This window comes from Dreissena polymorpha, chromosome 13 (genome assembly GCF_020536995.1).
Source record: "Dreissena polymorpha isolate Duluth1 chromosome 13, UMN_Dpol_1.0, whole genome shotgun sequence".
Classification (NCBI taxonomy): Eukaryota; Metazoa; Mollusca; class Bivalvia; order Myida; family Dreissenidae; genus Dreissena; species Dreissena polymorpha.
In genome coordinates, this window is record NC_068367.1 from 55,658,869 (window position 1) to 55,669,821 (window position 10,953).

At 38.3% G+C, this 10,953-nt stretch overlaps 1 long non-coding RNA gene across 3 annotated transcripts; it reads right to left on the minus strand.

Moving 5' to 3' along the window:
* Positions 1–953: 953 nt before the first annotated feature.
* LOC127856433 (uncharacterized) lies at positions 954–10,953 on the minus strand. Of its 3 annotated transcripts, none has more exons than XR_008038028.1 (8): positions 10,919–10,953; positions 8,378–8,464; positions 6,616–6,775; positions 6,227–6,313; positions 4,466–4,625; positions 4,077–4,163; positions 2,317–2,476; positions 954–2,013 (listed from the first exon to the last, which is right to left on the minus strand). It is a non-coding gene; the product is annotated as an uncharacterized LOC127856433 (long non-coding RNA). The 3 variants fall into 3 exon arrangements; XR_008038027.1 differs by lacking the exon at positions 10,919–10,953 and adding an exon at positions 8,767–8,867; XR_008038029.1 differs by lacking the exons at positions 8,378–8,464; positions 10,919–10,953 and adding an exon at positions 10,529–10,614.

Below are 10,953 nucleotides of genomic sequence, written 5' to 3' on the forward strand. Positions count from 1 at the left end.
TTGCTATTATTATTATTATATGTATGTTGTTTGTGTTGAGAAGAGAGAGAAGGAGGAGAATAGCCCAATTTTTATAAGTAATGATGATGAAAAACACATACTGTTGTATGTGGCATCATCATTACTAGACCCACTGTTCAGTATATATTGCAATGGGTTTGTTGGAGTCTTTAGACTTTGTGATCTGTGTTTTTAAATGTTAAAATCAATATAGAATTTCTTTAATTTTATGTTTCTATGAAAGAAAAGAAATACACGAAAGTGTAATGTGTTGGAAATAAGCAAAAATTATTAATATTCTAGGATTTTACAGATCACAAAGTGGTTTAACATTGCCACTATGTATTAAATCTATGAATAGATGGGAATTTGTTGTTAGAGTTATATGTTTTACAAAGAACTCTTAGCGATGAGAAAATATAAAGATTAACAAACATTAATTAATAGGGAAAGAAAAGCCTGGTTTAATAGCTCTAACAGGAAAAGGGGGATTTGCATGTAAACATGCAATTATATAAATATATAACAAAAAATTGTATTTGTTAATTGTAATTTGGTTCTTAATTATATTCTGTATTGTAGTTGATGTGTATTCGTAAATGTGGCACAATGTTGAACACTTGCAGACAGGGAGTATAGCCGTAATTAGGGCTGTCACGATACGCCGTGAGCGTACCGCGGTATATCGTGGTACGGCAACACTGTATCGCGGTACGTACCGCGATATTTTACAGAATATGTATCTGTGAAGAAAACAGCAGAATAACAAGTTTTACAAACTTTATTAAACTCAATAATCAGAAAACATTGGTATCATAGTATGACAAGAAACTGTAAAAGAAACTGTAATAAACTTGATAGAAGTAGTCATTGTTATTGTTATTGTTATTCGCGTCTTTTCCTAAAATGTCCGCCATGTTGTTTACAATAGCTGTGACTACGATCTGTGTAGGTTACGCATGCGCAATTAATTTCCTTCTATATTACATATAAAATAGTTGAAGTTCGATATCAATTTTTACCATGATCAAGCGCATACCCACTATATCATCATACATCATTGGAAAGATTAATGCATAATCTTTTGAAAAAAATGCATGTCATTAAATTCTATACGCGCAAACTCAAAATATTTACCTTAGAATAGGCAAACCGGTTTTGACAGCTGTGCAGACAACCATTTTGGGCTCAAATAGTATGACCTACTTTCGAAGCCGGGAACCATCAACACAAAAAGTAGAGCACAAAAATGGCTTATTTTCTTATTGCTTACAAATATACCTTCAAGTTGATACCAAAACCAACCATTTGCAATGTATTTTACAAATCCTAGGCAGCATGCACTCAACAATGTGTGCTAAGTATCAAACTGACTGCATGTAACCCTAAAAACAGGAGTTCCGGTTTGGGGTTATGTGACCTTTAAGAGAACCCAACCCCTTCAAATTTAAATTAAAGGCACTTTTCCCACAGGTATAATCTGTTTTGAGAAAGATCACAAAGTTCCGGTACAATGACACACAGATTAATTCATAAAAGTTGCCGTTGAAAGCGCCATGCGTAACAGCGTTTCGCGTCAAGAATTAAGGTAGAAAAGCCAAACTCGGTTACATCATACATGCAGCACTTAGACTCCATACAAGGCATGTCTTTCGATTCTAATAGGCAAAGCTTATCTTACATATGGCTTAATAAGTGAAAAAAATCATCAATGGCAATATTTGTGCATCAAAGCAGGTTTTGAACTGGATTCGAACAAACTTTTTATATTTTTTTTGCACATTTTAGGTAAAATCCATGTAGAAGCAGCAATGCTGATGTCATTTGACCCAACAAAAGGGCTCGCTTGCATGGAAAAACAACACACTTGGCTTCCTGACTAAAAAAAGTCATCGTCAGACATGAGCTTTAAGTCTTTTGTCACACCTGGACCTATGATTCCTCGGCTCGAGTTCCGTCTAGGGCAGGCTCCGGAAAGTGTCAGTCTGGCCCGGGTGCTCAATTCCGTGTAATCTGAGAAAACAAAAAAGGTTTTTTGTGCGCATTTGCCCATTACGGTGCCAACTAATGTAAGTTAGATACAATTAGAGTAAGCTTTCAATAGTCTTTCTCGCTTTATTTGCTGCAAATGGTTAATTCACCCACACCGGCATCACATTGTCGGGCACACCGGCAAAGTTATCGCCACAAAGTTTGGTTTCAGAGCTGCAGTCAATGTAAAACACACAAATTTCCTAATTTTGGTGACAAAAGTGTGCCAGGATATCAAAGAAATCATTTTACAATAGATTTAATTGAAAATAACGGCGTACTAACCTGCAAAGACACCGATCCTCTCGACACGACTGGGCGAGTGTTGAGGGCCGTCTCCGAATCAGTCACACTGTACAGTTTTTGATGGCCTGCCACTTCAGCCGGACTTGTAAACCAATTGGACGACAGTTCAGGCAGAGCTATAGACCCATTTCGACACCGCCTACAAATGCACACTTAGGTTTACGCATAATATTAAGGTCACTTAAATACAGATTCCCTGGTGTTTTTCATGCAGGGTCTATCGCAACAACATTCTTCCAGGAAAGAAAGCATAATATTATTATCATTTTTGTGTTTTCAGCTGAATACTTGATTTTACTTGAACTCAGCGAGATATCCAAACAGGTAAAATAAGGCAAAGTAGTGTTATTCTGAGTAGATCTGCCTGAATGGGTTGAAGGCGAAGGCGGATAGAAGTGTAGGTCCAAAATTGGCGGGCATTTTTAACAGAAAAAGGCTCAAAAAGTAAACAATAATAATAAATACAGATGAAATAAAGACATGCATTAGGTTCATTATTGAGATTGATGCAAATTAATGTCAAAATGGCACTGAAAAACAATACCGGGTGTTTAAGTAGTCTTAGAATATGTCTCCGGAACAGGTTTCGGTGTGATTTTCCAGCATTTACCCCCCTTATGACCCCAAGTGCAACAGCCCAATTGCAAACAGCCCTTATTTGGGTCAAAATGACATCTGGCAGTTATGTTTTGCAATACAGAGAGTTTTTGATGGTCAAATGTCAAAATTCTGGCAGACGACTAACTTGGTCGGATGTGCTTAAAGGTTACGCATGCGCAATTAATTTCCTTCTATATTACATATAAAATAGTTGAAGTTCGATATCAATTTTTACCATGATCAAGCGCATACCCACTATATCATCATACATCATTGGAAAGATTAATGCATAATCTTTTGAAAAAAATGCATGTCATTAAATTCTATACGCGCAAACTCAAAATATTTACCTTAGAATAGGCAAACCGGTTTTGACAGCTGTGCAGACAACCATTTTGGGCTCAAATAGTATGACCTACTTTCGAAGCCGGGAACCATCAACACAAAAAGTAGAGCACAAAAATGGCTTATTTTCTTATTGCTTACAAATATACCTTCAAGTTGATACCAAAACCAACCATTTGCAATGTATTTTACAAATCCTAGGCAGCATGCACTCAACAATGTGTGCTAAGTATCAAACTGACTGCATGTAACCCTAAAAACAGGAGTTCCGGTTTGGGGTTATGTGACCTTTAAGAGAACCCAACCCCTTCAAATTTAAATTAAAGGCACTTTTCCCACAGGTATAATCTGTTTTGAGAAAGATCACAAAGTTCCGGTACAATGACACACAGATTAATTCATAAAAGTTGCCGTTGAAAGCGCCATGCGTAACAGCGTTTCGCGTCAAGAATTAAGGTAGAAAAGCCAAACTCGGTTACATCATACATGCAGCACTTAGACTCCATACAAGGCATGTCTTTCGATTCTAATAGGCAAAGCTTATCTTACATATGGCTTAATAAGTGAAAAAAATCATCAATGGCAATATTTGTGCATCAAAGCAGGTTTTGAACTGGATTCGAACAAACTTTTTATATTTTTTTTGCACATTTTAGGTAAAATCCATGTAGAAGCAGCAATGCTGATGTCATTTGACCCAACAAAAGGGCTCGCTTGCATGGAAAAACAACACACTTGGCTTCCTGACTAAAAAAAGTCATCGTCAGACATGAGCTTTAAGTCTTTTGTCACACCTGGACCTATGATTCCTCGGCTCGAGTTCCGTCTAGGGCAGGCTCCGGAAAGTGTCAGTCTGGCCCGGGTGCTCAATTCCGTGTAATCTGAGAAAACAAAAAAGGTTTTTTGTGCGCATTTGCCCATTACGGTGCCAACTAATGTAAGTTAGATACAATTAGAGTAAGCTTTCAATAGTCTTTCTCGCTTTATTTGCTGCAAATGGTTAATTCACCACACCGGCATCACATTGTCGGGCACACCGGCAAAGTTATCGCCACAAAGTTTGGTTTCAGAGCTGCAGTCAATGTAAAACACACAAATTTCCTAATTTTGGTGACAAAAGTGTGCCAGGATATCAAAGAAATCATTTTACAATAGATTTAATTGAAAATAACGGCGTACTAACCTGCAAAGACACCGATCCTCTCGACACGACTGGGCGAGTGTTGAGGGCCGTCTCCGAATCAGTCACACTGTACAGTTTTTGATGGCCTGCCACTTCAGCCGGACTTGTAAACCAATTGGACGACAGTTCAGGCAGAGCTATAGACCCATTTCGACACCGCCTACAAATGCACACTTAGGTTTACGCATAATATTAAGGTCACTTAAATACAGATTCCCTGGTGTTTTTCATGCAGGGTCTATCGCAACAACATTCTTCCAGGAAAGAAAGCATAATATTATTATCATTTTTGTGTTTTCAGCTGAATACTTGATTTTACTTGAACTCAGCGAGATATCCAAACAGGTAAAATAAGGCAAAGTAGTGTTATTCTGAGTAGATCTGCCTGAATGGGTTGAAGGCGAAGGCGGATAGAAGTGTAGGTCCAAAATTGGCGGGCATTTTTAACAGAAAAAGGCTCAAAAAGTAAACAATAATAATAAATACAGATGAAATAAAGACATGCATTAGGTTCATTATTGAGATTGATGCAAATTAATGTCAAAATGGCACTGAAAAACAATACCGGGTGTTTAAGTAGTCTTAGAATATGTCTCCGGAACAGGTTTCGGTGTGATTTTCCAGCATTTACCCCCCTTATGACCCCAAGTGCAACAGCCCAATTGCAAACAGCCCTTATTTGGGTCAAAATGACATCTGGCAGTTATGTTTTGCAATACAGAGAGTTTTTGATGGTCAAATGTCAAAATTCTGGCAGACGACTAACTTGGTCGGATGTGCTTAAAGGTTACGCATGCGCAATTAATTTCCTTCTATATTACATATAAAATAGTTGAAGTTCGATATCAATTTTTACCATGATCAAGCGCATACCCACTATATCATCATACATCATTGGAAAGATTAATGCATAATCTTTTGAAAAAAATGCATGTCATTAAATTCTATACGCGCAAACTCAAAATATTTACCTTAGAATAGGCAAACCGGTTTTGACAGCTGTGCAGACAACCATTTTGGGCTCAAATAGTATGACCTACTTTCGAAGCCGGGAACCATCAACACAAAAAGTAGAGCACAAAAATGGCTTATTTTCTTATTGCTTACAAATATACCTTCAAGTTGATACCAAAACCAACCATTTGCAATGTATTTTACAAATCCTAGGCAGCATGCACTCAACAATGTGTGCTAAGTATCAAACTGACTGCATGTAACCCTAAAAACAGGAGTTCCGGTTTGGGGTTATGTGACCTTTAAGAGAACCCAACCCCTTCAAATTTAAATTAAAGGCACTTTTCCCACAGGTATAATCTGTTTTGAGAAAGATCACAAAGTTCCGGTACAATGACACACAGATTAATTCATAAAAGTTGCCGTTGAAAGCGCCATGCGTAACAGCGTTTCGCGTCAAGAATTAAGGTAGAAAAGCCAAACTCGGTTACATCATACATGCAGCACTTAGACTCCATACAAGGCATGTCTTTCGATTCTAATAGGCAAAGCTTATCTTACATATGGCTTAATAAGTGAAAAAAAATCATCAATGGCAATATTTGTGCATCAAAGCAGGTTTTGAACTGGATTCGAACAAACTTTTTATATTTTTTTTGCACATTTTAGGTAAAATCCATGTAGAAGCAGCAATGCTGATGTCATTTGACCCAACAAAAGGGCTCGCTTGCATGGAAAAACAACACACTTGGCTTCCTGACTAAAAAAAGTCATCGTCAGACATGAGCTTTAAGTCTTTTGTCACACCTGGACCTATGATTCCTCGGCTCGAGTTCCGTCTAGGGCAGGCTCCGGAAAGTGTCAGTCTGGCCCGGGTGCTCAATTCCGTGTAATCTGAGAAAACAAAAAAGGTTTTTTGTGCGCATTTGCCCATTACGGTGCCAACTAATGTAAGTTAGATACAATTAGAGTAAGCTTTCAATAGTCTTTCTCGCTTTATTTGCTGCAAATGGTTAATTCACCACACCGGCATCACATTGTCGGGCACACCGGCAAAGTTATCGCCACAAAGTTTGGTTTCAGAGCTGCAGTCAATGTAAAACACACAAATTTCCTAATTTTGGTGACAAAAGTGTGCCAGGATATCAAAGAAATCATTTTACAATAGATTTAATTGAAAATAACGGCGTACTAACCTGCAAAGACACCGATCCTCTCGACACGACTGGGCGAGTGTTGAGGGCCGTCTCCGAATCAGTCACACTGTACAGTTTTTGATGGCCTGCCACTTCAGCCGGACTTGTAAACCAATTGGACGACAGTTCAGGCAGAGCTATAGACCCATTTCGACACCGCCTACAAATGCACACTTAGGTTTACGCATAATATTAAGGTCACTTAAATACAGATTCCCTGGTGTTTTTCATGCAGGGTCTATCGCAACAACATTCTTCCAGGAAAGAAAGCATAATATTATTATCATTTTTGTGTTTTCAGCTGAATACTTGATTTTACTTGAACTCAGCGAGATATCCAAACAGGTAAAATAAGGCAAAGTAGTGTTATTCTGAGTAGATCTGCCTGAATGGGTTGAAGGCGAAGGCGGATAGAAGTGTAGGTCCAAAATTGGCGGGCATTTTTAACAGAAAAAGGCTCAAAAAGTAAACAATAATAATAAATACAGATGAAATAAGACATGCATTAGGTTCATTATTGAGATTGATGCAAATTAATGTCAAAATGGCACTGAAAAACAATACCGGGTGTTTAAGTAGTCTTAGAATATGTCTCCGGAACAGGTTTCGGTGTGATTTTCCAGCATTTACCCCCCTTATGACCCCAAGTGCAACAGCCCAATTGCAAACAGCCCTTATTTGGGTCAAAATGACATCTGGCAGTTATGTTTTGCAATACAGAGAGTTTTTGATGGTCAAATGTCAAAATTCTGGCAGACGACTAACTTGGTCGGATGTGCTTAAAGGTTACGCATGCGCAATTAATTTCCTTCTATATTACATATAAAATAGTTGAAGTTCGATATCAATTTTTACCATGATCAAGCGCCATACCCACTATATCATCATACATCATTGGAAAGATTAATGCATAATCTTTTGAAAAAAATGCATGTCATTAAATTCTATACGCGCAAACTCAAAATATTTACCTTAGAATAGGCAAACCGGTTTTGACAGCTGTGCAGACAACCATTTTGGGCTCAAATAGTATGACCTACTTTCGAAGCCGGGAACCATCAACACAAAAAGTAGAGCACAAAAATGGCTTATTTTCTTATTGCTTACAAATATACCTTCAAGTTGATACCAAAACCAACCATTTGCAATGTATTTTACAAATCCTAGGCAGCATGCACTCAACAATGTGTGCTAAGTATCAAACTGACTGCATGTAACCCTAAAAACAGGAGTTCCGGTTTGGGGTTATGTGACCTTTAAGAGAACCCAACCCCTTCAAATTTAAATTAAAGGCACTTTTCCCACAGGTATAATCTGTTTTGAGAAAGATCACAAAGTTCCGGTACAATGACACACAGATTAATTCATAAAAGTTGCCGTTGAAAAGCGCCATGCGTAACAGCGTTTCGCGTCAAGAATTAAGGTAGAAAAGCCAAACTCGGTTACATCATACATGCAGCACTTAGACTCCATACAAGGCATGTCTTTCGATTCTAATAGGCAAAGCTTATCTTACATATGGCTTAATAAGTGAAAAAAATCATCAATGGCAATATTTGTGCATCAAAGCAGGTTTTGAACTGGATTCGAACAAACTTTTTATATTTTTTTTTGCACATTTTAGGTAAAATCCATGTAGAAGCAGCAATGCTGATGTCATTTGACCCAACAAAAGGGCTCGCTTGCATGGAAAAACAACACACTTGGCTTCCTGACTAAAAAAAGTCATCGTCAGACATGAGCTTTAAGTCTTTTGTCACACCTGGACCTATGATTCCTCGGCTCGAGTTCCGTCTAGGGCAGGCTCCGGAAAGTGTCAGTCTGGCCCGGGTGCTCAATTCCGTGTAATCTGAGAAAACAAAAAAGGTTTTTTGTGCGCATTTGCCCATTACGGTGCCAACTAATGTAAGTTAGATACAATTAGAGTAAGCTTTCAATAGTCTTTCTCGCTTTATTTGCTGCAAATGGTTAATTCACCACACCGGCATCACATTGTCGGGCACACCGGCAAAGTTATCGCCACAAAGTTTGGTTTCAGAGCTGCAGTCAATGTAAAACACACAAATTTCCTAATTTTGGTGACAAAAGTGTGCCAGGATATCAAAGAAATCATTTTACAATAGATTTAATTGAAAATAACGGCGTACTAACCTGCAAAGACACCGATCCTCTCGACACGACTGGGCGAGTGTTGAGGGCCGTCTCCGAATCAGTCACACTGTACAGTTTTTGATGGCCTGCCACTTCAGCCGGGACTTGTAAACCAATTGGACGACAGTTCAGGCAGAGCTATAGACCCATTTCGACACCCGCCTACAAATGCACACTTAGGTTTACGCATAATATTAAGGTCCACTTAAATACAGATTCCCTGGTGTTTTTCATGCAGGGTCTATCGCAACAACATTCTTCCAGGAAAGAAAGCATAATATTATTATCATTTTTGTGTTTTCAGCTGAATACTTGATTTTACTTGAACTCAGCGAGATATCCAAACAGGTAAAATAAGGCAAAGTAGTGTTATTCTGAGTAGATCTGCCTGAATGGGTTGAAGGCGAAGGCGGATAGAAGTGTAGGTCCAAAATTGGCGGGCATTTTTAACAGAAAAAGGCTCAAAAAGTAAACAATAATAATAAATACAGATGAAATAAAGACATGCATTAGGTTCATTATTGAGATTGATGCAAATTAATGTCAAAATGGCACTGAAAAACAATACCGGGTGTTTAAGTAGTCTTAGAATATGTCTCCGGAACAGGTTTCGGTGTGATTTTCCAGCATTTACCCCCCTTATGACCCCAAGTGCAACAGCCCAATTGCAAACAGCCCTTATTTGGGTCAAAATGACATCTGGCAGTTATGTTTTGCAATACAGAGAGTTTTTGATGGTCAAATGTCAAAATTCTGGCAGACGACTAACTTGGTCGGATGTGCTTAAGGTTACGCATGCGCAATTAATTTCCTTCTATATTACATATAAAATAGTTGAAGTTCGATATCAATTTTTACCATGATCAAGCGCATACCACTATATCATCATACATCATTGGAAAGATTAATGCATAATCTTTTGAAAAAAAATGCATGTCATTAAATTCTATACGCGCAAACTCAAAATATTTACCTTAGAATAGGCAAACCGGTTTTGACAGCTGTGCAGACAACCATTTTGGGCTCAAATAGTATGACCTACTTTCGAAGCCGGGAACCATCAACACAAAAAGTAGAGCACAAAAATGGCTTATTTTCTTATTGCTTACAAATATACCTTCAAGTTGATACCAAAAACCAACCATTTGCAATGTATTTTACAAATCCTAGGCAGCATGCACTCAACAATGTGTGCTAAGTATCAAACTGACTGCATGTAACCCTAAAAACAGGAGTTCCGGTTTGGGGTTATGTGACCTTTAGAGAACCCAACCCCTTCAAATTTAAATTAAAGGCACTTTTCCCACAGGTATAATCTGTTTTGAGAAAGATCACAAAGTTCCGGTACCAATGACACACAGATTAATTCATAAAAGTTGCCGTTAAAAGCGCCATGCGTAACAGCGTTTCGCGTCAAGAATTAAGGTAGAAAAGCCAAACTCGGTTACATCATACATGCAGCACTTAGACTCCATACAAGGCATGTCTTTCGATTCTAATAGGCAAAGCTTATCTTACATATGGCTTAATAAGTGAAAAAAATCATCAATGGCAATATTTGTGCATCAAAGCAGGTTTTGAACTGGATTCGAACAAACTTTTTATATTTTTTTTGCACATTTAGGTAAAATCCATGTAGAAGCAGCAATGCTGATGTCATTTGACCCAACAAAAGGGCTCGCTTGCATGGAAAAACAACACACTTGGCTTCCTGACTAAAAAAAGTCATCGTCAGACATGAGCTTTAAGTCTTTTGTCACACCTGGACCTATGATTCCTCGGCTCGAGTTCCGTCTAGGGCAGGCTCCGGAAAGTGTCAGTCTGGCCCGGGTGCTCAATTCCGTGTATCTGAGAAAACAAAAAAGGTTTTTTGTGCGGCATTTGCCCATTACGGTGCCAACTAATGTAAGTTAGATACAATTAGAGTAAGCTTTCAATAGTCTTTCTCGCTTTATTTGCTGCAAATGGTTAATTCACCACACCGGCATCACATTGTCGGGCACAACCGGCAAAGTTATCGCCACAAAGTTTGGTTTCAGAGCTGCAGTCAATGTAAACACACAAATTTCCTAATTTTGGTGACAAAAGTGTGCCAGGATATCAAAGAAATCATTTTAACAATAGATTTAATTGAAAATAACGGCGTACTAACCTGCAAAGACACCGATCCTCTCGACACGACTGGGG